Below are 6,429 nucleotides of genomic sequence, written 5' to 3'. Positions count from 1 at the left end.
TACAAGAGGCAGAAAGAAAAGGCTAGTTATAAGAAAAGTCCAATTAAAGAAGAAATCCATGAAGAGCAAATAGAACCAGATCAAGAGGAAATAATTGATCAAGAAGAGATAGATAGTCAAGAACAGGAAATAAAGGAAAGTCCACCTGTAAGTCCAGTTATACCTAGACGCACAACGCGTATAACCAGACCACCTGATAGATACCAGGCAAGTATTGTTTGTCAAGTAAATAAAGTTCCTACTAGCATAGATGAACTTAAGATGTATCCTGCTAAGGATCAGGAGAATTGGCAAAAGGCAATGGAAAAAGAGTTAAATTCATTAAAAGAAATGAAGGTTTATGAAGAAACCAAATTACCTCCAGGAGAAAAATCCATTGGGTGCAAATGGATATTTAAAGTAAAGACTGGAAATAATGGGAAAGTAACTTATAAAGCTAGGTTAGTAGCACAAGGATTTAACCAAAATGTATTTGATTATGATGAGGTATTTGCACCAAATCTTAAGGCTACAACTTTAAGAGCCGCTTTAGTATGGGCAGCTAAGAAGAATTATATTGTTAACCATTTAGATGTAGAAACTGCATATCTACATGCACCATTGCAGCATACAATATATTTGAAAAAACCAGTTGGTATAAAAGATAATAAAGTAAATAGCAATGATTGTTGGAAACTCAAGAAGAGTTTATATGGATTAAAACAATCTGGCTATGAATGGAACCAATATATTGTGAAAGAATTAAACAATATAGGGTTTAAATCTGGTTTAGCAGATCCATGTATGTTTAAAAGAGAAAATAATGGTACGGTGTCATTATTGTTATTATTTACAGATGATATTGCTTTGATTACTAAGACCAATAATGAAGCTACTGAGATTATTTCATTATTAGCCAAAAGGATAAAATTAAAGCATTTAGGTGAAATTAAAAAGTATCTAGGATTGACAATTAATAAAACCACAAAAGGATTTAAGATATCTCAAGAGGATAAAATTTGCCAATTAATTAAATTATATAAAATGGAACTTTGTAAGCCTGCAAAGACTCCAATGAGTCAGGAAATTTGCAAAATTGATGCTCAAAGTCCCAAATTCGATAAGACCATATATCAATCTTTGATTGGTAGCTTATCATATATAAGCAATTGGTCAAGGCCAGATATAGCTTATAGTGTGAATCAGCTGGCACGATATAATAATGATCCACATCAATGTCATTGGCAAGCATTAAAGAGAATTTTAAGATATCTTAAAGGAACAATGCACCATGCATTGTATCTAGAGCCAAAAGGTGATTTGAATCTTATTGCCTATGCAGATGCAAGTTTTGCAACTGACATAAACACTAGAAAATCAACATCTGGGATGGTTATATTATTTGGTAAGACTTTAATAGGGTGGAGGTCAATCAGACAACAGCATATTAGCTTGTCAACGATGGAAGCAGAATTTTCATGTCTGTCATTACTATGCACTGACTTAATTCTGTACAAACAGTTATTATTAGACATGGGTATAACTGTTAAAGATTCTATTATTGTATACGAGGACAACCAGGCAGCTATACAATTAGCTACTAATATTGCTGTAAAGACTAGATCAAAGCATACTGATTTAAGATACTTAAATGTAAGAGAATCTGTGAAAAATGGTCTAATTAAACTTGAGTACTGCATGACGGAAGAAAATATTGCAGACCAGTTTACAAAAGCACAAGGTGTTGTAAAATTTAAAGAGAGTTGTGACAATTATGATTTGAAAGTGTAAATGAATATATTATTGTAATATTTATTATTATTACCCAAAAGGGGAGAATGTTAGGGATAACATTGTTTTACCCTAACTGTTTTGGGTAAAGATAATAAAATGATGAATCATGGTTTGTCAGATAAAGTGTATGTGACTTTAAGCTAAAGGAATGTAATTAAGGGTGCAGCTGTAAAAGTACTATATAAGCAGCAAGGCACTCTCTGGCTCTTACTGGCTGGCTTATTGAAGACTGCATTCTTGCTGAAACGGGGAGGAGAAGAAGTGTTGGATTACTTTGAAGATATTTCTCAATGGAGAGAAGATAAGTTTTGGACAGATTTATTATATGTGTACTGACACTGGCTATTCGACACGGACTTTGCAATTAGAGTATCCCTGACAAGACTTGACTGAATATGATATATGACTACTGGACTGTTGATAATGACTATGCTATAATTCTTAAATGGAATAAATTATAATTTTGATAGCACAAGCGTATCCGTATTTTTACTGCGTGTTAACTAGAAAACTTATCTCACACATTTACCTGTCTTCCTATCTGACTTCGCTGCACGTTCTGTTTAGTTTGTTTTCCTTAACACCTGTTAATGCCTTTTTGGCTATGTAGTTGCAGTGGGCTCTAGCACTTAGATCATTAGAGGTGAGTATTCCAAGGTCCTTTACAGAGCTTGGGTCATCAACAAGATCTTGACTATTCAGCTTGTATTTTATTTTCTGATTTTTTTTGCCAATATGTAAGACAGAGCATTTATTTGTTGAGATTTGAAGTTGCCATTTGTTTGACCATTCTGATACATAGTCAAGATCTTTTTGTAGGGTAGCAGTATTGTCTGTGGTATTGAACAGCTTTACATCATCAGCGAAAAGAACGCAATTGCTCTTAATATGATCACAGAGGTCATTTATGTAGAGTATGAAGAGAGTTGGTCCTAGAACACTGCCTTGGGGGACACCACTATTGACAGGTACAGAATTTGATAGGACGCTCCCAATTTTGACCATTTGTTGTCTGTTTGCCAGGAATGCTTCTATCCAGTTATTCAGTTGTCCAGAGATACCATAGGATTTTATTTTTAGGAGTAGTTTGTCGTGTACCACTGAATCAAAGGGTTTACAGAAGTCTATGTAGATTCGCGTCTATTGCTTTGCCCTGGTCGAGTTGTGTCGTCCATATGTTTTTGCAGTGTAAGAGTTGCAGATTACAGGATAGTTTTTTTCTGAAACCAAATTGTTTATTGGAGAGTAGGTTGTTTGTCTCTAAGTGGAGGATGATGGATTGTTAATAATTGATTCCATGACTTTACAGGTGACGCAGCATAAGGAGATTGGTCTGTAATTTTCAACTAGGCTTGGGTCTCCCTTTTGAAGATGGGGATGACTGTGGCTTGTGACCATAGGTTAGGCAAGGAGCTGGTCCTGAAAGATTTTTCAAAGATTATGCTTAGAGGTTTGGCTATGGCAGTGGATAGCTTTTTTAAGAAGTAGGCACATATTCCATCCGGTCCAATAGATAGAGATGGTTTTAGATTGCGTAGTGCTTTTTCAACATTGTCTTCTGTAAAATCGATATGTATTAGATCATTGTTGTTATCTGTGGTACGGCTAGGAAATACTGGGCATGATCCATTGCTGTTTACAAATACTGAGCCGAAGAATGTGTTAAAGATGTTGGCTTTAATGGTGTCGTGGTGCAGTCTTTACCATCAGGTCCTATCAAGGGTGGGATAGACCTTGAGTCTTTTAGTTTGTTGTTTACAAAATTGTAAAAAGCACGGGTGGAATTGGTGCTTAGAAGGTTTTCCTCTTGTTTAATGTGATAATTGATGCATTCGGTCTTTATCTGGTGGCATAAATTTTTGTATCGGCTTTTGAAATTGGCAACGTGACCAGATTTGTTTTTCCGCCAGAGTGATCTCTTTTTGGATTGAAGTTTCCTTATTGTTATGGGTAATCTGCTTTTTGTTTTGTTTTGGGAGTTGTTGTTGGTACATATAGTTTGATGACTCTTTTGACTTCAAGTAAAAATATGTTGTAATGGTCTTCAACAGTATTGCATCCAGTGAATAGAGATTGCCAATCAAGGGATGAGAGATCGTTGTCTATAAGATCATAGTTGCCTTTTTGAAGTTACAATTGGGGATTACATCATTGTGGTGATTTTTGTGTGGGCGTATGTTGAGACAAAAGTCAATCATATTGTGGTCACTGCTGGAAAAGGGTTCTTTAGTTTGTATTCCAGTAAATTAAATTCAAACTATTGCAGAAGATGAGATCGAGGCAGTTGTTTAGTCTAGTGTTGTTGGTTACTAGTTGTTCCAGTCCCAGATTTGTAATAGCATTGTAGAAGGTTGTGTGTATGATTTCAGTTGTACAATCATTTAGGGTCCAGTCAATATGAGGTAGATTGAAATCGCCAAGAAAGATAAAGGGTATGGGCAGGATGCAGCCCATGTTAGTAATGTATTTAGCTTGTTTACATGTTCGATGTCATAATCAGGTGCTCTGTAACATAGTAAGAATCGAATTGTGATATTTAAGGATAGTTCACAGATGATGGTCTCAGGAAGAGCAAGCTCCTGGGTAACTTGGATATTTTTTAGATGTAAGGACTTTTTATAGAAGATAGCAACACCACCTCCTCTACGAATTTCACGATCTGATCGGTAAACATGATAGTCTCTTACTGTGGTAATGGAGTCAGGGAGAGATGCATTGAGCCATGTTTCACAGACAAATATAATGTCGAATTTAGCCATATTTAGTAGGAGGAAAAATTCAGGTATTTTATTCACGAGGCTTCTTGCATTGAGTAGTTTGCATTTAAGGCCAGCAGTAGTTGGAATTGAGGTAGTTAGGGGCGTGCATGCCTAGTCTTGGGTGATGGTGGATCGGTTGAGGTAGGGTTGTGGTTGAGGGTTAAAGCTTACTTTTGATACAGTCAGCATGGTAGTCAATGTACAGGTCCTTCTCTCCATTGTCTAGACGTTTTTTGAGTTCAGTGCGGAGTACACGGGAGCGGGCACGTTGCTGTATGGTTAGGTCAGGGCGACAATGGAGGTTCTTATGGATGGTGTTGGTTTTGGCGAGTGAATTTATAGTGTAAATGAATTTACGTTTGCTTGATTCATTTTTGCAAATGACCCTGCACAAGCGTGGGTCCACAGAGCCGTCTCTGTTTTTGAGCTCTCGGCCAATGCGGGAAATGTCAAGTATTTCATCAGCGGAGATGGTTGATGCTTGATAATCACTGATGATGTTTCGGACAGTTGTGATGTCATCATTGTCATTGATGTCCTCTAGACCAAATAAGATGGCGTTTGGCGTTTCCGTTCACGCTCAACAGCTTCTCTGATGAGGATTGGGATATCAATATTTGTCTGGGTTGTGTTTATTTGTGGATTGGGTTTTGGATTGGGTTGTGGTTGTTGGGTAGAGATGTGGTTAGTAGCTATTGGATGTTCAGGTTTTGCGTTGTGTCTTTTTTTTCAAGGTTGGATATTCTTTCTTTTACGGCGTCCAGGGATGCTACTATGGTGTTAAGGGATGTTTCAATGGTTTCAATGGTATCAACTCTTTCCAACAGATCCAGTTTGGGTTTGCATGGTTTGCAGAGATATGGAAACTCATTGGATGATTCCAGGTATTGAATAAATTGCTTGGTTAATCCCAAGCAGTCCCCAAACCCCAAAAACTTTAACCTTTGTTTCTTTTATTTTTCTTATATTTATCCACGTATTCATAACCATGTTTATACTTATACCATCCCTGTCCTATCATTTCTTTTATTTTTCTTATGTGTATCCACGTATTCATAACCATGTTTATACTTATACCGTCCCTGTCCTATCGTTTCTTTAATTTTTCTTATGTGTATCCACGTATTCATAACTATGTTTATACTTATACCATCCCTGTCCCATTGTTTTTTATTTTTCTTATATGTATCCACATATTCATAACCATGTTTATACTTATACCATCCCTGTCCTATTGTTTATTTTTCTTATATGTATCCACGTATTCATAACTATGTTTATACTTATACTGTCCGTGTCCTATTGTTTCTTTTATTTTTCTTATATGTATCCACGTATTCATAACTATGTTTATACTTATACTGTCCCTGTCCTATTGTTTCTTTTATTTTTCTTATATGTATCCACGTATTCATAACTATGTTTATACTTATACTGTCCCTGTCCTATTGTTTTTTATTTTTCTTATATGTATCCACGTATTCATAGCTGTTTATACTTATACCATCCCTGTCCGTTTTTTATTTTTCTTATATGTATCCATGTAATCATAGCTATGTTTATACTTATACCATCCCTGTCCTATTGTTTATTTTTCTTATATGTATCCATGTATTCATAGCTGTTTACTTATACCGTCCCTGTCCTATCGTTTTTTTTCTTATGTGTATCCACCTATTCATAACCATGTTTATACTTATACTGTCCGTCCTATCGTTTCTTTTATTTTTCTTATATGTATCCACGTATTCATAACTGTGTTTATACTTATACCGTCCCTGTCCTATTGTTTCTTTTATTTTTCTTATATGTATCCACGTATTCATAACTGTTTATACTTATACTTATTTATTTATTTTTTATTTATTTATTTGATTTGCCAATTGTTTACAAGATA

Source organism: Notechis scutatus, chromosome 6 (genome assembly GCF_049901735.1).
Source record: "Notechis scutatus isolate UNSWTSFEM ecotype Mainland chromosome 6, rNotScu1.2, whole genome shotgun sequence".
NCBI classification, from domain to species: Eukaryota; Metazoa; Chordata; class Lepidosauria; order Squamata; family Elapidae; genus Notechis; species Notechis scutatus.
Note: the sequence above shows the minus strand (reverse complement) of the source record.